Below are 23,505 nucleotides of genomic sequence, written 5' to 3'. Positions count from 1 at the left end.
TAAAAAAGAAAGTCAGGCTGTGGTAAATCCTCATACTTAGGTTTGTTTGCATTTGGATAAATGATCATGGTCCCTCTTTATATGATCTTGCTGTACCCGTTAGGAAAAGGGGGGGGAGGGTCGGGTGGGTATTGAGAAATCCAACTTTTAATCTCTTCCACATCACTGTAAATGTTTTATCTAAGAGAAAAAAAATGTCCAAGAACTGAAAGATAAAGATGCAAAAATATGTTAATTTCTCAGCTTCCTCTTTGGCTACATTTTTTAAATTACCACAGAAGTGTCCTCATTCTAGTGTCCTCAGTGGTTCATCTACTAAAAAGATCAAATGTGTCTTCTAAGGCTCTAAAAACCATGGCCTGCCACAGGGAGGATGCCTTTTCACTGCAGATTTTGCAGGTTCACAGTGCATGTGCATGTGAGAGACCTGTACATCACTGTGCCATGCCAGCGCACACTCAAGAGATTTTGAGCATGAATCCTGACCCCAATAGTGAATGAAAAGCACTCAATGACTTCAAAGGGTTTGGGATTTCACCCATCATTTTTCAGACTCTGAAGCTTGCAATCATTCGTGGTTTGTTCTAAAAGTGGTGGCTGCAGAGCAGTGAAGTCATATGGGAATTTCATTCAACTCTGTGACAAACTTCTACCATCTCTGTTTAAACCCTGTGCATTGTGCAGTTATGTATATAATGCCTACAGTATAGTTATATATTATATATATATATAAATTTAAGTAGATCAGTCACAGAGAGTAATCTGAAACATAGAAACACATGAAAACTCTTGCAGGGCCTTGAAACCTACTCTGGGAACTATATATACACTTATATGTATTTATGGTCTACGTATGCACTTAAAACTTCCAAAAAAAATCTCAGCCTTCATTTGAACAAGTTGCTTGGAGTTGTAGCTGAGTTTCCTTTGCTAAAGAAAAGCTGTTTAGGAGCAAATGCAGGTTGCAACAAAATGTTAGGAACAAACTGTCCAGGATCTTCTTTCACAACAATCCCACGCGCTTACAAATCTCCCTTTAAGAATAAAGTGGTAGTGCAAACACCTAATTAAAAAAACGGCTTGTATTCAGAGTTACTAATTAAAAATCCTCATGTTCCCCCGACTTTTTCCCCCCTCTGTGGAAATCTGCAAGTTATTTAATTGAAGTCCCATTTTGTCGGTGCAGATGCACGAAGTGTCTGAATCATCAAACAGATTTAGGGTGTTTTGATTGTTGTGTGTGCCTCATTGCTATTCCCAGAATGTCGAGCTGAGCTTATGCTGATCGGCAGGACTTAGAAGCATGAAACAGTAAAAGAGTCCTTTCTTCTCATCCCAGCCCCATCCCCCTTGCCCCCTGGATTTACATTGAAACTTTGCCAATCTCAGATCGCACTCTGTCTGCTGTCTCTGCATTAAAATGGAGCTGCTTGCCTGTTTCTTTGGCCCCACACTCCATCTTCAGATTCCCCTTGGCTGCCCTAAGATGCCCCTCATGTTGCTTCAGAGAAACTTCTTTAAGAAGACAATTTCATTTTCTGTCCATTTTTTTCCTCCTTCTTTTTCTTTTTTTATCTTTTTCAAATAAAAATCCTTCTCTGTTTTTACATTTGTGCACTGTGTGAAAAGAAAGGAGACAGAGGAGGAGAGAGAAGCCTGTTTTCGTCTAGAGGTGAAAACAGCCTGGTGAGCAGCAGGTGCAAAGCCCCAAAGCAGCTGCTTTCTGCTCTCAAGTTGAAGCGCCTTGGTCCCCCACCCTCCACGCCAAGAGCACTTCATATAATCCTCTCATGCAATTCACACTGTAATTGCAGATATCCAGACTGCTAGGGCTCATTTTATTATTATTTTTACTGATAACAAGATCTTCAAACAGGGGACTGGTCATAGTAATTAGTTGTGTGTCGCTAGGCAGCTTCTGCAAAAGCAACTTGGATTCTTTTCCTTTCTTTTTCATTCTTTTTAGGGAGGGGAGGGCATGACTACTTTGCCCCCTCCTACCTCTCCTCTTTTTACCCCCTTGAAGGCCACTCCAAGTAGCACATGGGGAACTTTCCTGCTGGCTCTGTTGGGTCCCTTTATTATCTCGCCTGCCTCTTTCACTCCTTGAGTCGAAGGCTGTTGGATGGGTGCTAGCAATGAAGATTATTGTCTTGAGGACCAGCTTGTTTTCTCAAGGCTCTGCTTGTTACATTGCTAATTATGGGTCTATGGGATCCTTTTCTAATATTTGACTAAGTGGCATGGATTACTGTGTAATCATTTCCCACTGGGGAGGGGGATCTTTATTATTATTATTATTATATACCTCTGGACAACTTTTCAGTTGCTTTTATTTAGGTAATTGCTCTTCCCTGTAATCCAGGAATACTTATTTTTTTAATCATATTATGGATTTCACCAAACACTACTTAACATGTTAATTACTGGTAAATACACACTTCTTTTTCCCTTCTGTTCAGAGTGAATACAGATCCTATGAATGTGCTGTTTGTCATCTGTACCCCTTATGTGTTATCTCTGTCTAATAAGACCCTGTTGTTTAAAGAATGAAAAGACTGAACATGGACATTTGGCTCCAAACTTTTGTTTTAGATTAGGGCTTAATGAGTTTATGTTGTTTTTTTTTTTTCCTGTTTTATTTTTCAGGCCAAAATCTAAAGGAATAAAAATCAGTTTGATGACATAATTATTTTTAATAACCTGAACAGATTTTGCAATGCTGAGACACCATACAAAAGCCTGGAAAATGGGATCCTTTATTTACTTGCAGAAAGCTTGATCCAGCTGCCATGAAGTCAAGGCAAATTTTCCACTGAGTCAGAGAAACTCAAATCAGTGTGGAAGACCAGACAAGTTTCTTCCAGAGTGTCCTGGTAACACACCAGGGTCCAAACGGACAAGTGTGGTTCAGACAGAGGGGAGTGGAGTGGGGCGGAGATTCCAGCATGATTCAATTACTGGAAGTATTTTCAGTTTTCCTTAAAATGGCTTATTTTCCTGGCTTATGCCAACTGTGATTTTTTTTCAAAGCTTTAAGTTACTGAGATTTCTTTCATGCTGCAGTCCCACGTTTTGATAAATAAAACTATTGCTAAACTGACCATTGCAAAAAGAAAAAAAAAAGGTTGAAAGTCTCAGAAGCTCCAATAACCCCACTGCAAGAGTGTTGCCAGGAAAATGGTTCTGGGATACAGTGACTTTAAGGAACCTCAAGTCAGATTGACACAGAACTGGAAAGGTAAAATAAATACCTTATTTTGGGTACTGGATAAGTGAATTCAAACTGAGATGTAAATGAGAACATTCTAAGGCTGATTTATTCTGTGCCATTCTAAGATGTCAAAGCATCTTTCTGGCAATGAGGAACACCCCAAAGCACTGGTGCCCTCTGGGGACAGCTCTTCTCATGGGCCATGGCTTATATGTCAGGATGTTGAGTTTCACACCTTTTTATGGCTTTTTTTCAATCCCTCCAAAACTGGTGTGGCAAAAACTTTTAGCTGAGCTATGCAGGCCAACTGAACGTTGTCAGAATCCAATGCACCATGACAATAATCTAGCCAAAAGACACTGTGGTGGTGCAAACCCTCCTTATTTATTACACTGTTTTATAAACAGATACTTGCCTAAAAAAGCATAACAACTCTGAGCTCTGCAGCCTCTGGTATGTTTGCCTACAAAGTTGCATGGCTTAAGATCCATTTGTTTTTAAAAATGGCTTGGTAGCCTCTTCTCAAATTTCAGCCCAAAGAGCTGCTGGACTTGGAGCAAAGTAAACACAGTCCAATACTAATTCTCAGCAGTCAGTCCAAAAGTGCTTTTCCCTTGGGGGGGCCAACAGGGATGTCCACAAGCTTTCAAAATAAGCATAATTCAAGGTGACACTGGCACACCAGGACTTGCATTAAGGATATGTCAGAAGAAGTAAATTGCAGGCTGGCAGAGTGGGAGAGAGCAGGTCAAGTGATATTGTGAAAAAAAAAAAAAAAAACAGTGTTGGTTCCTATAAAACTTTCAAGCAGTTCAATTGGTTCAGTGTAAATGCTGTTAGTTGTAAAACTACTCTGGATTTAATCTATAGTGTCAAAAGAGTTTGCATTCTTTGCCATTAGAAATGTGAACTTCTTAGAGACACTCCTGAAGATGAGATTTATTAGGCTAAAAAGTGACAACTCCTGGATATTTCCTGGAGAAACGTATTATTCCATCTCAACTAAAATTAAAACAGGTCAAGTAAACAACTCTGAAAGCTGGAAAACTCAATTTCTTGCCCATCCAATTATGCCTAGCTAGACCAGCCTGTACAATTTTCCATTATGACTGTTATGAACTGTGTGTGGTCCCCTGACTGTACCATACAAGCTGGAGCACTGGAGCACAATAAGGCATGTTAGAAGCTGTCAGCGTGTTTTAGGATCTCCTAATACTTGTTCACTGTAATCACGCTGCTGTGTACAATATAGCATTTGAGATGACCCTTTGAACAAAATTTCTTATTTACATCTACAGACTTTGGAAAAGTTCAGTTTGAGAGATAAAGAATGTTGTTTTTTTTTTTTTCCATTAGATGTAATTGAAACTTTGGGGGCTAATATAGGAGCTTTCTTCTTGGTCCTACATTGTGGCCTTAACTGTGTTTTCAGCCTCCCCTTTTCATCCATGTTTAATTATGCATGGATTTTTTTTTTTTTTAATACTGACCTGCTTTGCCCCATGATCACCTATCCTGCATTCTGATTGCTTCGCTTTTATTTGTTTGTTTACTCTTTCAGTATTGCTTGAGTAGAACATTGCAAAATCTTCTTAAGCTCCAAATAACTTCCAGCTCTTAAAGAAGAATCCATTTTTATTTAAATCAAAGCAGTAAAATCCAACCAGCTTTTCATTCTCTTGCTCCTCCCAATGCACACATACTTTCCAGCACTTACAGAACTACAGAGCCATCCTACAGAAAACAGCTCATATTTCCATCTCAGCATTTACTGGCTTTTTTAACAGTTCAGATGTGCTGCAAGAACAATCCTTCCACAGCAAATTGGGAAGTTACAACACTGGTTTGGGAAACCGGTGACAGGAAGCAGCAGCAAAAGCAGGATTTTCAGAAGGTCAGAATTTCCTCGTCACATGCAAAGGTATGGAAGATATTTCAGAAAGGCCAGTAATGAAGGAAGAGAAAAAGTCTCATTTGGCACAGTCACATCTTGGTGCCAAGGGTCTGTGAGGGGCAGTATGCTCAGGCTGGGAGCAGGGTGGGATGTAATAACTGCTGGGAGATGCAGTAGTGAGAAGGGTGCAGAGGTCCTTGGGCAAGCATGTCCTGTCTCATTTTGGGACACCACTGCATAGAAGGACAGGGTGTAATGTGGAGAGGCTGGACTTGGCCAAAGTGGTATGAGGCCTGCAAAGCAGGAATGGCATCCATAATCACATAAATTACAGTCATTGAGATATCATGCAGGAAAAACAAAGTCTCTGTAATCCAATGTGTACAGCTCTGTGTTGCCATCAGCCCTTTTCCTGCAGGTTAACAGCAGTATAGGCATGTGTCTGTGAGGACTATATGAGGGAGGAGCTGCTGCCTTCTCCCCTCCTTTAACTCCTTGCATTGCCAGTTACCAAAAGAGGTCTCCTCACATGCCACTTGTGCTTCAAGTGTCTCCTCCATAGCTGGTCCCTTGTCTCCATATCATTCACTCATTAAGTAGCAAATAGCCAACCCAGCCAACCCTGGTCGACTCTGGTCCTTGTGATGATTTCAATCAAAAATACCTTTGGGGTCTGCCTCTCCCTTGGGAGGATAAATCTTCAAAAGTTGTCCCACCAAACAACTCAAAGGGGTGGGCAATAACTCACTCACTGGGGTGCTGACTCCACCTTCGACCTGCTGTTGTGGGGAGCGCTCTGGTGTCCCCAGCCTGCCTACATCTCTCTGCTGTCTCTGGCATCACTGTAGCATCAGGGAAACTGGTGCTTGCACAAGCCCTGCTCCGTGCCCAGAGCTCCAGGATTCTGAAATAATGCTACAAGATGTGACATAAATAAGCAGTATGTGGGCAGGCAGACACCACCCAGTGATTTGCCCACACCACACAGTGATTTGCATGTGCAAATACTTGTACCAAATTTAAAGGCTGCTTGTGAAACTAAGGCTGTGAGTATTGCCGAGGCTTCAAAGCAGTAAAAACCACAATTAAAGCAGTCCATTAAAGCACAATTACACACAGCAGTAACACACCTAACTGCTGTGGGTCCAATACAGCCATTCCCAAACTGCTCTGAAAGATTTCATATGGTGGGTTTCACATTTTGTGCAATTGCTCTCTACTGGTTTTATCTCCATATGTATTAGAGCAGCACTGGAAAAACCCAGGTAAAACTGAGGCCCCATCCTGGTAGTCAACATAAAAAGTGATAGGAAGAGATATCTTATTTTCATAGGAAGAGATATCTTAAGTTCAGCAAATTTAAATAGACACATTGAGGCAAAAAAGTGGGAAAGGAAACAAAAATGGGTTAAGGGACTTGCCAGAGGTTATAAATTAGGTCAATACCCAGGGCTTCAGAGCACTGGTCCAGTGACGAATCCACTGCACAGCCCTGCCTCACGCTGACCCAAACACTGAGTTTGGTTTCCTCCCGTCTGCACAACACTTACGACACCTACTAATTTTCTACTCTCACCAGCAATGAGGACAAAAGGCAGATGACTGGATTTTGTTCCTCTGTGACTGCCAGATTTTCATAGCCCTTCCACAAGCTTGAACAGCACGCTGCATCTGGAAGGCTGAGGGCCATATTTTAAAGTTCTCACCACCAAGCAGCTCCTCCAGGAACACTGACGGGAAGCAACCACCAGCCAGCTGTTCAAAATAGCTCAGCACCAACTTGCTGAGACCTTTGGCCATTTACACTGGAGTTTGAGAGAGAACAGAACGATTTTGAAAGTCTGCAAAATGTAGCCTTCTGGGTATTTTTAGTATAAATATTCTTCAAGATCCAGTACTTGTAAGCCAAATATTTAAGGACCCTTGGTAGCTGAGCTGTGGGCTATCTGGTTATAAAGCTCACCTATCTATGGAAAAATGAACTGTTCTCTTGTACAAAAAGAGCTCCACAAATTCTGTGTCATTATAAAAGGGCTTTTTAAAAAATTCCAAATTGTAACATTTTTTAGAGACAAGTAAAAGGCCTACTCCATTCCCCCACATTTTTGCAATGGGATCCCGTTCTCAATCATAGAAATTATTAGGTGGGAAAAATATCTTTAAGATCATTAAGTCCAATCATTACCCAGCACTGCTGAGTCCTCCACTAAACCACATCCCTAAGGACCTTCTCCACACTTCTTCTAAATACCTCCAGGGATGGGGACTCCACCACTTCCCTGGGTAGTACTTGACAACCCTTTCAGTGAAGAAATGTCTCCTAGATTATATCTAATCTAGACCCTCTCTGGTGCAATTTGAAGCCATTTCTTCTTGTCTTATCCCTTGTTCCTTGGAGAAGAGGCTAATGCTTACCTGGCTACAGCCTCCATTCAGGGAGTTGTAGAGACATTCAGGGAGTTGTAGAGAGTGATAAGGTCCCCTCTGAGCCTCCTTTTCTCCAGGCTAAACACCACCAGTTCCCTCAGCTGCTCCTCACAGGACTTGTGCTCCAGACCCTTCCCCCTTCTGTTGCCCTTCTCTTGATTTGCTCCAGCCTCTAAATGTTTTTTGTATTGTCCCAGGACTGGACACAGGCCTTGGGAGGTGTGGCCTCACCAGTCCCAAGTCCAGGGGACAGTCACTACCCTGGTCCTGCTGGCCACATTATTGATGGTACAAACCAGGTGCCATTGGCTTTCTTGGCCACCTGGGCGCACACTGGCTGATTTTTACCCATCATCACCATCATTAAGCCCTAGACAGTCAAACCACTCCCTATCACACAGGGCTACCCATGACCTCTCCTTCCTCACCTGGCCCTTCTGAAGAGTTTATAGCCATCCACTGCAGCCCTCCAGTTCTGTGAGTCATCCCACCATGCTCCATGATGGCAAGGATGTCAGAGTTTCCTGCTGTATCATGGCTTCCAGTTCCTCCTGTTTGTCACCCAAACATCTGTGTGCCTCCCCCAGGCTTATCTGCTGGGAGCCTGGGGGCCTACACCCATCTCATGTATCAAACAGAAGGGTGGCTCCCAGTGTGAGCAGTGCCCACACTCACCTCCCCCTAGTCAAAGCCAAACTCTAGCTTTTAAGTGCTTTTATTCATTTTTATAAGCCAAGAGAAACGTGTTCATCAGAGTTCATCACAGCTCTGTTTCTCCCCAAGCCCCTACTTAATTTTAAGAGGGGGCCAGCCCCAATATTTGAAACTCCTGCTCCATTTCTTTTCATTCTCTTTTTCTTCCTTCCTTCCTTCCCCCTCTCCCCCTCCCTCCATCTCCTACTCTGTCCCCTTCAGAAGCCCCCAGGATGACACTGCTCATTGATGCTTCTCCTTCATTAGCATTTCAGCAACTTGGCTCAGTAGTTTCAGAGACAATCCGTCATGAGAAAACTGAAGAATGTGCCCCATTTGCATGATTCTGTGCCAGAATGCAACTTTTTCTCAGCTGTTCATTGTGTAATTTCCCCTTGAGCCTTCAACTTTCCCATGAAGTCCCAGAAATCATCTTATAGAATTCCAGACCAGCTGCAATGCTCCATAGATAATTTTAAGGACATTTTAACCAATCTCACAGCTCTGCAAAGAGCATCACATACATAAGAAACACGGGTTTACTTTCTGTTGTTAGGAAAGGCAATGTGCCTACTTGAATAAAGTTCTTTGAAACTACAAGAAGGAATTTATGCCCCATGATGAGAATGATCCAATAACTGTTGTGAATCCTTAGGCATATTTTTAACTTCCACTTGTACTGCCTTAATTATTTTATTCCTCTTACAATTAAATGTTTGTAATCCATTTTGAGAGTCTTTTTGAAATGAATGGATATGCAAACAACTTGATTGAAATGCTCAGTGCATATGACTAAAAGTTACTGGCTCTCACACAGCAGAACAAATCAAGCTTTTCGTTAGTTGGTTTCAGAAATCAAAAAGTGGCTTATAAAAAAAGATAGGCAGATAAAACCTGCTTCTAATTACTTTCTAGAGAGCATCTGAGTTTGTAGAAATAGAGGAGTTTATTATATTAAAAGTAAGCAAGGAACTGAAAATTGGTGTGAAGCAATCAAACTACTTTGTCAATTAAAATGTATCCCATTAGGAAAATTAGGCACCTGTTCCACAAAAGTTAGACAATGGAGCATGGGAGGAGAACACTGCATTTTAACTATCTGGTTGCTAATTAAATTCTTTACTTTTTCCTATGTATGCCAATAACTATCACTTTTCCCATGTCTTTTTTAACCTACCGAAACAGAACTCATTTTTAATTATTCTGTCTCTTAAAACCACCAGACCTCTTCAATGCTTTCAGAGTCAGAGCATATAAAATGCAAACATTTCGCTAAATATTTTAAATACAGTCTGGATACTTTTTAATACAGATTTTTGTTGTTCCTCCCCCCTCCCTCTACCGGTAGGGTTGGCTGTGTGAAAACCATCCTTGCTGACTCAGGTTAATCTGTGAAACAAATACAGGGACACATTCGCACTATGTGAGTGTATACTTATATATATCCTTGCATTTTTGTGTATGTATATATAAATATGTGTATAGGAAATGTGTGTATATATATATATATATAAGGTGCAAAAATCCTATGGAATTAAAGCTTGCCAAGATTAGGACTTCATAAACAGATAAATTAGGGTTCTTCCAATGTGAAAGATAGGTGGGGTTTTTTTGGTGAGAAGCTCACACGGTGATTAGAGTGAGGTTGTGGAAGATTTCATTAATTATAGGTGACTGGTTTTCCTCTCAGAGGACAGCTCAGGTCCCCCAGCTCCCCCTTGGCAGCTCATCTTAAATTGTTGTCTAACCTTTCCCTTAATTCAGCTCATCTTGAGCTGATGGGAACTGCTTTCATTCCACCTCTTGTGGAGGTAATGAAACAATCTTCTTATTCACTTGGTTCCTCTGAGCCGGTGACACACAACAAAAAACCCAGGGCCCTGATTAATGGCCGCTAATTAGCAATGTTAATGACCAGGTGTCCAAGAGCATGGCCAGCTTCTCTCAGCATGGAGTGATCCCTCAATGAGGGCCCTGCAAATCCAGCCCCAGTGACCCTTCCCCTCAGCTGCCAGTAATGAAGCTGAGCTCTCTCATTACACCCAGGAGAGGCTCAGGGGGAGGCCCAGGCCTTGAGAGCCAAACTCTTTCCTTCGGCTCTAGTGGGCCTTCCATTAATTAAGGTCAGCATTTTTGCTCTCCACCACCCCCCCCCCCCCGCCCCCCCAGCCTCAGCCTTTTCCCCCTTAAAAAAAAAAACCAAAAAACAAAAACAACAAAACAACACCAAAAACCCCCCAACCCTCAAAGATATAAAATTTGGATGAAGGAAGGCTTAGTTTTCTCAGCTTTCTCTGCTTTCCCAGTGATAAAGATGCTGTTTCCCAGAGTGTTCGGGCTGCTTGTAGCACCTTTTCCCCCCTCATGTTTTGAGCCCTGTGGATCCAGCTATAACCTGAGGGAAATCTCCACTGGCTGCAGCTGCTCTCTGCCAAGCCCTCTACCTTCCACCTCCCAGAGAAAAAGTAGTTGTAAGAGCACGGAGGTGGAGTGATGCTAGGGCTGGCAAAGCAAAAAAGTCGTGCATACCAGCTAAAAACCCAAATGTGCATCTCCACAGGTCGGACTGGCTGCACAGAAAATGCATTCATGTATTAATTCTCATTAACATTTTTGTCATATTTACTACTCTAAAATTTAGACACATAAAAAGTTATCTTCAAGATAAACATCAAGTAAAACGTGCCACTTTGGCTGCAGTTTGTAACTCCTTTCCTGCAGCAGCACGAAGTGGAGGTGATGCCTGCTCTCTGCCTGCTGGCTTGGGAGAGCAGGAAGGGGAATTCTCCCTGTCCAGCTGTGGCCTGGTGCAGGCAGAGCTGCCAGGTGCTGCCTGAGCCTCTGACCATCCTCAAACGGCTCCCGTCTCCTAGGACAGGCTGGGGGATGGCAAGAGTTTGTAAGTTCTAGAAATCCATCTTGGTTTTGGTGGGAGGGAACCTTTAAAGGACGGGGGATGTTTCATCAGCGTGCATGCGGCACACGGCTACAAGAAAGAGCCAAATGTTTAAAGGAATAGAGAACTGTTTCATTTTTGCTTTGTAACTAGCAAATGTAGTGATATAGGAGTGAGAAAATACTTTTAGTGCACCTACCTGAAGCTTGTGTGGTAAGGCTGAGTGCTTCTGAAGTTTACAGAAACTTCAGAAGTCAGCTTTATTAGCTTTGACAATACAAATGTTTTCTTTTAATTGGAAGAATATTACTACAAGTCTCTAATTTTTTTCTAGTTGTGCACTGTGAAATGAAGACACAAAATTAACATGCATTGAAAGAGAGTAGTTAAGGGAGCTGATGGGGTGATAGGAAGCCTTTTACTCCAGGTCACATCTTGAGCTGGAGGTGACAGAAAGTTAATACTGCAAGAATGCCATTTGGTGGCTGTTCTAAGATAAGGGGGAGCCAAGCTCAAACTTTAATGTGTTAATGCCTTCACAAATGCATTAGCAGTAGCTGGGGAGGTAGCTGGACACCATACTACACCAATTGTTTTCCTATAAATCCTTAAAGGGGTGATTTCCATCAGTGTAATACTGTCTCCTTCCAAATGACAATATTCCCTGCTCTCTTGACCGTCTGGGCATTACAGCAGTGACTAACATGGCAAATTAATATCAGGATGATAATGCATTTGGATTTTTACAGTAAAATTAAATGTGTTACAGAAAAGAAAAGGTGCTGCCTTTTGACATGTCTGGATGCTCGGGCACAGGAGGTGACGCTGCACCGACAAGGCTGCACTCCAACTACTGGACTTCTATGCATAAATAAATTACTAAACTTTTCATTCTTGCATCTTGAGAGAATTTTCCTGGCACCCAACTTGACTAGAGAAAAATCTTGCAAGATGTACTGGTTCATTCCCTGTCGATTAGTCGCTCTCCATGGATCCTTGGACTTTCTAAGTGGATGAAGCCTTGAAATTGTGCTGCTTTCACCTTGCACACAGCAGGTTATTCAGTAAGGACCTGCTCTGGCTCTGGCTTGCTTCACCTGAAACTGTAATCCTGCAGTAGGTCAGCTGTCTTTTAAAAGGTGTTTTTGAACCTGACATGGATTTTGAATGAAGGTTTACATCTATTCCCTATCTAGAAGTGTGCATTGACTGTCATTACAGATATGAAAGGTTCAGTTCCCAGCTCTCCCAGAGACCTCCTCAGAGATTTTGGGAAGTTACTTATGGCCAATGAGGGCTGCTAATGAAAAGATGATACAGTGATGGTGAGTGCATCAAAAATAAGAATGAATTAAAAAAGCTGATTGAAAATAAAACCCACCCAAACCCCCAAACCAAACCAGAAGAAAAATTAGCTTGACCCTTGCCTCCCTGTGAGCAGTCATAACACCATTGCCTTTATTTTCTGCCATCAAGATAGACTGAAGCAAGGATTGACCCTTCATGTGCATTTCTGTGGCATCAAAATCCTATGGGAAACCAGTGGCAATTGAGGGCTTTAGCTACATGACATAAAGAATAACTGGGTTTTCAAAATATTGTTCACTCCTTGTAACATCATTTCTAGCACTGTGCTGTTCGCACAGCCATGAAAAGCAAAGCAACTCCTGCAAACTGTAAGAGCTTTTGTAACTCCATCCTACACATCTAATTGATCAGCAATGCCAAAAAGAACAAAAGTCTTTCTATAGCTATAGTTATTCTATTACAGGTTATGCAGATAAGGTTACAACTAGAGCCAGACACATTTTTTTCCAGATAAACCTTTTCCACTGACAAATACACATGATCACAAACTTTTCATGAATGGGTATTGAGTTCATCTCTTTTCTAGCTAAGAGTCTGAAAACATTTTCAATCTAAATTTACTTGCAGTTAATTAGAGATGTCTAGGAAGCTTGAAACAGTGAAATACAAAATTTTTTTTCAGTGTTTTAATTAACTAAAATTTTGCCAAAAATTTCACTTCAGGCCTTCACCTCTCTTATTGTATACACACCCCTGTTTATTGAAGAGCGAGTTACCTGAACAGCTTCACTGGCCTCCCTTCTGCCTCCTGGAAGCTTCTCCTTTCAGACATTGGCTGTAATGCCTTTTGAATGTATCATCAAAAATATTTCCTTCCCTAAGTCAGGGCATTGCTGAAGCCATTGCTTAAATAAAACAACCAGGACTCTGCTCATTATATCCTGGGAGTTCATTTTTGGATGGAGTAGGGATCCAAAGCAAAGTTTTGCCTAGATCCACACTTTCACAGACATTTGGACGCAGCTTCTGTTCTGCATCGCACAGGGAAGGAAGAAATGAGAAACACATGGAAGCAGTGACCATCATGTGGGCCCAATCCCAGTCACTGATGCCGAGGAAGTATTTTCACATTGACTTCTGTAACAACGAGCTGGAGCCTTTGGAAGATGAGACCTGCACGGAGTTGTGAAATCAGCTGACAGTGAAGATGCCCATTCTCCTTAATCCCAGACTGTCCCTGTGACGTGCAGTATTCTGTTTAGTAAACTCTTCAATAACAGCAAAAATAAGTCTACAAAACTACTGAAATCTTCTTGGCACTGGCAATACTTTGCTTTTATACCATCTTGGTTTATGGCTGCTATAAAGTCCCAAGAAGGATAAATCTGAGGACTTCACAGCAAGCATAGAGTTTGGGATAAATGTTTTGATTGCTGAGTTATATTCTTGAGTTATCTGACAATTTACTTTGCAACTACAGTTTGTCAGGATTTTATGGATGATTTTCCATTTGCTTTTTCTAATCACTTTCCATTACAATCTTTTGTCTCAGTTTTCCCTGTTGAAAAATGGACGTGGCTCTACCTTTTCAACAAAACAAGGTAAAAATCCATTTGGTAATGTTTGTGAAGCAATTTGCAATTGGTTTGTAGCTGAGCTAAATACAATGTACTATTAATAAAGTAATTAAAGAAAAATAAATAAGGAAGGAATTATGTAGATTCCTATAAAAGGCAACTGGTAACAAGGGAAGAATTTTGCCCATTACTGGAACACATAGCTCCATAGGCAAATTAAAACAAGGGCTCTGTCCTCAGAGTTTTGGGCAATCCAGGCTACATAATTGATTTGAGAAGAGCTACTCCAGGCTACTGTGTAATTACAGAAGTATTCACTCTTCTGGCTCCCACTCTCCTTGTCATGTTCTACCTCATTGCCCTTTATGCTAAAGCCTTTGTTGATGAGGGAGCGGAAGCAGTAAGGACAAATAAAGCAATTAGCAGGTAGGGGGAATGCTACCACTGTTTAAGGATAACATACAGCTTGTATTGGGACATTTATTAAGTAGAAGTCTAGAGCCTGCAGGTCAGAAGGAAAAATGCAGGTAATCCAGAAAAACAAAGAAAAAATTTTAAAAAAGATTTTTCTTATATATGTAGTATTCAAGAAATCTTGGCAGGAATAAAACATTTTCAAATAGTCTATATAAAAAACATGATGATTTTACTTAACATATTTTTAGTGAGATTAGCTTTCAGCTTTCTAATTTTATTTTTTTTAAACCAGAATCTCATCACAAGAGCGCTCTTCTCTCCTGCTTCAAGTGTTCATTGGCAGTAAGCAAACACCAATTTTTTGAAGGGCTAAAATCTCATTTAAAATTACTGCAGAGCCAGCCAGGAGAGGGAGCCAAGACCTTGAACAAACCTTTCTTCCTGGCTCTCTGACACCCTGGGAAGGAAGCTGAGCCATTTTAGCCAGGGCTGCTGGGTTCTCTCAGGGCTTATGTGAATGCATTGCATGAGGAAGGGACAAAAGTGACTGGGAAACAAAATTACACATGGAGTCCCCAGGCATCAAATGTTGGATGACTCATGGTATGAGGAGAGAAGAAAGCAGGAAGATACATGAGGACTGGTGGAAATGAGCAGTACTGTAGTTTTTCACTTTTCATGCTTCTACTGCTCATCAGGAGACCAGGGTTGGAGGTTGTTACAGTCCATGGACTCAGGTTCTTTTCATAACTCATTATCAGTTGAATTTGAGATAGGTATGAAGAAAATCATAGAATTGCTGCTGAGTGTGGTGGACTGAGATCTTGGGCGGATTAAAATCAGACCAGAACTGCGAGGCCAGGCACTGCAATGAACTAAAGAGCTGCTGCTCCTCCAGTGCTTGGGTGGAGTTTGGGTTCTGATCTCCAGAAATAAATCTAAACTTTATCTCCAAAACACATCAGTCTAAGAGGCAAGGACATTGCATGGGAGAAAAAAAAACCAGAAAACTAAATGGAGAACATGAAGAATACAAGTGGACAAAAAAAAAATTTAAATGTTTAAAAGAAGAAATATTAGAAATTAAGAGGACTATTTTATTCAGGGCCATTTGTCATATTTTTCTAGTTGAAAAAATAGAAGAAAGGAGAAGATTCTAAGTCCAATTTAATGTTCTTCTATTTTTTTTTTCCCATTTCCAAGCTTTCAGTATTTCTAAGTATAATTTATCTTCATTTTCTTCCAGTAAAATAAAAGATATTGGGACCAGTCTGTAACAGAGACAGCAATCATCAGGAAAATTTTGAAAGTCTTTTTTGCTAACTAAACTGAAAACTGTATTTCAAACTAAACTTAAACAAAAATGGCTTCATTTTGATTCCTTTGTCCTGAAACTTCACTCTGAAATCATAAAAAAGTCAAAGTGTACACTTTTCATTTTTTTTCTAAAAATATTTAGGATTTTTTTTTCCTTCAAGTATTTTAAACAATTTTAATTATTGTGATTGTTAAAATAATTTATTTGTAGACTCAGATAGCAAATTAGTTCCTTACTATCAAATGAATTTTTTTACTGCATGGTGTTGATTTCTTTTTCCTCATAGTGCAGGTAGCAACTTCTTAGAAGTGCATCCAAAATAAACTGATGATGAATAGTGACAAGCTGAATCAAAAACAAAGAGAATTTTTGTTATTTGTTAACTATTCTTATCTTACAGATCAAAGTATTTGGATCAGACACAAACACAATATACTCTTTTTCCGGAACTACTTTCTGTTTCTAGAAGCCTGGCAGTATTTCTTCAGGCACTTCACCCAAGCTATGAAATGGTGAGTTTATCCAGATCTTCCAAGAGGGAATGAGGGATCAGCTTGGAGATGTTTCTGAACAGCAGCCCCAAGAATAGAAATTGGTGGAGAAACTTCTCACAACTCTTTTCAGGAAGCTCAGGGGAAGCAAGTTAATAACTGTGCCTAAAGTTAGATGCCAGGAGCATTTTTTACTCCTTCTGGTCTCTGCAGAGCAAGATCTTCCTCAAGCAACATTGATACCAATCTGCAGAAGAGGAAACTGAGGCACATGGAGAAGCAACTCTGCACGTTGGAAAGAGTTGGCTGGAGACCTGAACCAGATATCTGAAATCTCGTTTTGGTGCTCTCTCCTTGAACCACACCGTGCTGTGGTGCAGGGAAATCTGCCTTGCTACACTTGCTTTGTACATAAACATGCAAGTTCATTTCCCAGACTTTAGAACCTGGCCACGTGCTGCAGAACTCTATGGATTATTGTGTTTCCAACAAGTGGGAATAAAAGGCAGAGCCTGCTGTATGAATGGCTGCAGACCATGTCCTGTCAGGGGCTGTGTGGCAGAGGCAGAAGCATCATTATGAATCCCCAGAGCTCTCCTGTAAATCTTCATTAAAGTCAGGGGGAGTTTCAAGTCTGTTATTAAATGTTCAATTACACTATACAAGTAACAACAGAAGCAAATTGATAAAAATAGGGTAGGAGACAATAGGTGTCGAGCAAAGGAGACCACTAAAATGTCTGCAGAGAGTCTGGAATAATATGAATAATGAACAAATTTGTAAAAATCAAAGTCTATTTGCAGATTAATAATAAACAGAGAAAAGGGCAGGATTGGTTGAATGAATTATGCATTATGAGTCATTTAACAAGCACCGATATCTATAAAGATAATGGTTCTAATGTAAATAACAAGCCTTTAATATTTATGCAGCCTTAATAGTCTGGGGAGTCTGTAATGATAGTTAAGAATTATACCTCTCCTCAGTGTTTTTCAATGGAAAACAGGTTTATCACAATGTCACAAACCCAAAGCAGTTTCATGCTAGGTTTGATACACCTTTAACTCCACTTTGGACCCTGTCTGCCCTAATGCTGGAGTCTGTACAGAACCACCACTTCTAATTGACAGCAATGCCATGGCAATAAAATCAGGGCCTTCTGAGCTAGATATCAGAAGCACTGATAACAGAGCACTCAAATAGTGACAAAACTGGACATTTCATTTTCCTTTCTGCTTTGAGATAAGGATCTCTGTAGTGATTTACTGCAATCTCAGCAGCGAGAGGAGAAATGAAATGAAAAGTGTCCTCCCCTCTCCTCCGTGCACATAGTTCTGTGTGGGAACAGGAGAGGCCCCAGAAAGCCCTGTGCAATCACAGCTGGGCTGTTAATTGCCTGGCCCTGTGCACAGTCACACCTTGTTGCTCCTCTTCCACAAGAAAGGGCCACCCAGCCCAGCAGTGCCAAGGCAAAGGCGGAAAGGTTTCCATCATTCCTGTGTGTCATTCTCGACTCACGGAAATGCCAATGTGCCAGCACGGGCACGACCCTGCCTGGGCTCCCACGGCTGACAGCAGTGCTGAAAGTCAGGGAGTGACTGCAAAACGACTGGGTTTCTCTACCCCCTTTCTGTTAAATTGAGGTTACAGCACAGGAAAAATCGTTTATTCACAAGGGCAAAAGCAGCTGAATGCAGCAGCAAGCATCTGGCTCCAGATCATAGCAGCAGAGAGCCCAGTTTTCCCTACCATTCTTACTCTTTCAGAGAGAGAATGATGATTCTTAAAGAATTTTCACACAGAGCCTGGAGAGACAAGGTTGCCATGTCCATTTTCCTTCTGTGAGGCTGTGGATTTCTGCAAAACCTACTTACTTGGAGGTCTGATCTGGTACTTGGAAGTCTGATCCCTGGCTCTTAATTCAGATGCAAAATTGGTACATACTAAGGGTGACGCTATATTGAATTGCATAGAGCCTGCAAAATATGTCGAGGGTTTTTTTTTAAATAACTTGACCTGCAGGATATTAATATAGTGGCAACTACCCCTTCAGGATATAAAACTGGCACCGACTCTAAGAACTTCCATTAGTGTAGCAGGTTTCTAGGCCCAGTAATGGTCATTTCATCTGAACATGTGGAAATAAAACCAAACCATAACAGGACTTAAAAAGAATTCAATGCATATTTGTCCATAAACACATCATATAAATAAAAACTCTTAAAAAAAAAAAGTGACAAATGAATCAATGTGTGTTCTATTATGGAATAATAATATCCCTTACCACATGTGTTGCTGAAGCAAATAACTTTAGCTGGTATGATAGTATTTTCCATCTTGTGGTACAGTTTATATTTTCATCTATTGATTAAGGACCTGCTCCTGAGGAAGTTAATGACCAGAGTTCCCCAGGCTTAAAAGGAGAAGGAAAAATGTGTATACAATTTGGCTGAAAATAAGGAAAAAAATGTATTTCCTCCTCCCCTTTCTCCTAGTGAGAGTGAGTGTAGAATACAAAACCAGTTGAAGACAGTGGAAAGATTTGCTCCTTACTTCAGCAGCTTTGGATCTGGCCCTAAGCATGTATGTGTGAGATAAATTTTGGCACTACTGGAAACCCCACCTCATACCTCCCACTGTGAACATGTCATCTTTCTATGTGCTCATGCATGCCAAAGCTTTATCTCTTTTGAAATATTGCCCAGAATCAAGCTATGTTTACTCAAGTAATAGGGAGATTCACTTATATACAATAATTTCTTCAATGGAGAGGCTCTTTCTGCAGTTGTACTTTGGACTTTGTTCCTAGTTTAGCTTCTGTTTTTCTAACTTGATGTTTTTATCCAGGTTTGACAAGAGGGTTGGATTTTTTTAATTTTTTTTTTTTAAGTTAGACACCTGGAATTAGCTTTTCCTGCCAAGAATTACAGCACACCTGGAAGTACTAAATCATTTTAATCTGTTTTTTAGTGGTTTTGCACAATGGAATTGCATCTCTTTAAATCTTTCTTACCTTTTGCAAAACTAAACTGCAGCTCCAGACATTTTATGAGTATGTAGATAGTGATATCAGGAGATAGTTGTGCCCTGCTAGTGACTGCCTCTACTGATCCTAGAGGCAGTTAGCTGAGAACTACATCTCCAGGTTTCTTTCCTCTGCTGTGGCTCTGCTTACCTACATAACATATGGAAATGTGAGCATACACTTACAGCAGATTGTTTGCTATGTTTACACCAGTTCTAACACTAATCCCCATTAATGTTTGATATTGCTCCCAAAGAGTTTAAATAAATGTCAGGCCTCAGATCCATTGCATACGTGTTAGGCATCGTATAAACTTCGGATGGAAGGATACTGAAATGCTGTGGGGTGTCCTTTTTTTAACATTACTTTTACTGGCTGGATTAACTGCATCAATGTATGCAAAGCCCTGCTACTTTCATGATTTCTGTCATCACATTTGAGTCCTATTTTCAAGGAAAACATAAGCCAGTTTCACATCACCTTTAAGGTCCACTGTCTTGCTTCTGCTCTCAGTTACGTACATTTATCAAATGTGTGTGTGAGTGCAAAGTGAAAGAGCAGCCAGATGCACACTAACAAACACAAAACTTTTTTCCTCTTTGCTAAAAAATATCAGACACATCCATACTAGCTGCACTTTGCTGCAGAACAATAACTACCAGGGTCATGGCAAAGTTTGCTCCAGGCTGTGTAGCCCATCCAGCAGCAGCCTGGGTGCCTCAACTTGTAAGAAAATATTTAACTGCTGTGCAGAGAGACCTGCAAGGGAACAGCCTGTGGACCACAGAAATTTCAAGTGCCAGGCAGATTCCCAGCTCAAGCTGCTCCTTTGCCCAGTAAGAGCTATACATGCTTACTGGGATTTTCTGTTACAGCAGAGACAAATCTAGAGACCTTCATTCTTTGTCTGCCACATGGAGAAGGAAGCTGGTCAGTCCTCCTCTGTGCCAGGCACTCCCTTTCTCTCTCACCTTCCTTTCCCAATTTGATTATTTTACATGAGACTGTTTCTACTGATGGTTTTTTTTCAATTACCGTTTCAGAGGCTCAGCTCTGAGGCTGCAAGACTTTCATATCAACCACCACCAGCTCTGTCAGTCATATTTGGGATGCAACCACTTTGAATTTAGAGGACTTTCTCATTATATGTTTACACAGTGCCCAGTTCAGCAAGACCTAGATCTTAGCTGGAGCCTTTCTGAAACCCTTGTATTGTCATGGAGGCAATAGCAACAATGTTCAGCTACAAAAATCACCAGCACAAATGAGCAACACTGTGGGAGTGTGCCTGGGGACAGCAGACAGTCAAGAGTAGAGAGTGGTTATTGAGACAGGCTTGTAATTGAACAGAGCTGATCTGCTCCTTTAGGCTAAAGGCAACTAATTTTCACTTCATCCAACCACAGAAAAAGTAAACAAAAGCTGTAGACACGGCCATATCTTTTAAAACACAGTGTTGTTTAGTAACAAAAATAATTGGACTTCACAAGTTAATAGGTTTTGCAGCAGGAGATAATTTTATGTTAAATGACTAAGCTGTGTCTCAACCTTTGCTGGGCTCATTATATCCTTTAAGTAGTTCAAGTTTCCAGATAACCAGCAGCAGAACCAGGTAAGCAGGCAAAATTAGTGTGGCTGGGAAAATTTGTATCTGTCACACAGGTCTGGTTCCCACACACTCTGGTTACATCATTACTTAGTCTGTTAACTAGGAAACCAATTAGGCCAGAGAGCTCCTGTCAGGTGACCAAAACACGAAAATGCACAAGAAACCCTACCCGAAAGATGGGATTTCAGCAGAGGCCCGCAGATAGCTGACTCCTCTTCTGCTGCACTGCAATTTTCGTATTTCGTTTCGCCTTTGCTTTCAAGCTGAGCTCTGAGGTCCCACAGATTGATGGTTGAAGGAGCCTTGTTTCTTCCCTCAACAGGTGTGCTGAGAAAATTGTTTCCTGCATCAAAAATTACACAAAATTATGTAATAATTTCTCTCATTCACTCTGGCAAATTTCCTTCTCCTTCTCACCTTTTAATTTACAGGGTGAGAACAAGGCATTAGGTACAGAACTGAGTGCTGCACTGTGGTTAACAGAACGTTCTTCTTAAAGGAAAAGGCTTTATAAGAGCAGGGTGAGCTAAAATTCAGAGCACAAACACCTTCAGCAATGGTGGTTTGTTTTCTACAAATCTGAAGATTTGTAGAAAGTTTGTCCATGTACAGAGGAAGCACAAAGGTCTCTGGGCTCACCTCAGCAGAGAAGAGCACAGGCAGAGGAGTCCAGCATAGGGCACTGGGAAGACAGGTGATAGCCAGTTTCCTGTAAAGCATACATAAAAAGGGGATGTATGTACAAATAAATACACCTCATCTCTATATTACATCACTATGTGGCTAAAATACAGCTTACATGACTAGAATACTTTTTATATGCACATATTTTAGACACATACATATATATAAGTGTATATGTATTGCATACTACAAGTGGTGCAGGTATTTTCTAGCCTGCACATCTTCCCTGATTCTGGCATCACCTGAAGAGCTCACTGACCTGCTAAGTCCTTGCTCTTATCTACTGAAAACCTGCAAACACCTCCAATACCTTCACTCTGGGCCAAGAGCACTAACAAGCCACATGCTCTTTCTCTCTGTTCTCATACAGATTTATTTTCTGTTAGGCCAAGGAGACAGAGGGAGAGAGCTGATTAAACCTCACCTCAAAAGCCTCAAGAAGAGACTTCACGAACCAGGGGAGGGCAGGCTGAGGGCACGGGGGTCCTCCCCCACTGGAGGGTGATACTTGAGTACCAGCACTGCTCTTTGATCCACAGCACAGTGCCTTTGGGCTAAAGGGTTTGCCCCAGTGTGGCCCCCTTCATTTCTGATGGCCTGTCATCTTTGGGAAAATTTTTTGGGGAATGGCCATCAGAGGAAGCAAAGTAATCAGAAATACTTTCCTTCCCAATGATTTTGGTGAGCAGAAGACTTGATCAGTGTGCAGAGAAGAGCAAAGCAGTCCCTGCCAGCTCGGGGAACCAGGCTCTCACGTGTTTTCCAGCACAAGCACCTCATTATTAATTCATGCTCCAGGTCCTCTGTACATGCTGTTACTAATATTAGGTTTCAACAGAGTAATGAGCAACAGCAATAGACTGACTATCTCAATATATTTTAAATAATGTTTGAAATATTAAATTTGAGTTTGGATTTTTAATTAGAGCCTAGGCAGGGTATTGACAATCTTCCTACTGTTTTGCAGCCAGCAAGCAAATAAGATAGGGATTGTTCTGATCTGAACACTGAAAGCCAGTCTGATTTAGGGGATGGATCTGAAATACAACACCAAACTTTAAAGCATGAGGCAAATTTGGCTCTGGCTTCAGCAGACAGACTTTGACCCATCCTTATATTAAAAAAGGACTTTTGATATGGGACTTTCATAAAAGTAAACAGTTGTGAGACCAGCACTTACGGATATGCTCTGGAACATCCTGTCACTGAATTGCCCAGGGACAGTTTGGCTCTCAAGGACACCTCTACTATTAAATAAAGGGGACATGGTTAGCTGGACGTAGAGAAAAGGGGTTGTTGTTGTATAAATATAAATATATAGTATAAATTGATCCCTTTAGGACATGTACAATAGGAAAAAAAAACAAGGCAGGCAAGCTGTGAGTCTGAAACGCTACAGGGCTTCAAAGTCCTTCCCACTGCTGTGCTCCAGGCAGGAGCATAGGTCAGCATCTCTTCCTTGCTTGGAGATACATATATTAAAGGACTCATTTAAAATTGGAGCTGGGTAAAGAGCTAGAGCCATTTTCCTGTGAGCATGCACATTTCTGAATGTGCTCTCTTTGAGAAGGAGTTTGCAGTGAAGATTTTGCTGTTCTGGAACTCGCTCCTTCCACTTGGTCTGTTGGGAGTCTGAATACATTGACCTATGGGGCACATTGCAAAGCCTAACTATTTTCCCAGGATTTTTCTGAATGAATAACTTGAGTAGGTAGAGAGAAGAATGTTTCATTTGTACAGTACGTGGAGGCTTTTAATTAATAATGTTCCCATTTGAATGCCTATTGTATTTTTAAACGTGCTCTGTACATAGACCTAGAGCATCAGATAACTGCAGAGTTGGTTTTTTTTTCCAATTAAAACAAAAAGAAATCCCACAACTGTGTGGCATTGCTGCCACATGCCTTTTTGTGGTATCTCTATACAGTGTCTAGCACAGCAGTCCCTGATCT

This window comes from Vidua macroura, chromosome 10, assembly GCF_024509145.1.
Source record: "Vidua macroura isolate BioBank_ID:100142 chromosome 10, ASM2450914v1, whole genome shotgun sequence".
Taxonomy (NCBI): Eukaryota; Metazoa; Chordata; class Aves; order Passeriformes; family Viduidae; genus Vidua; species Vidua macroura.
This window is presented reverse-complemented; position numbering follows the sequence as displayed.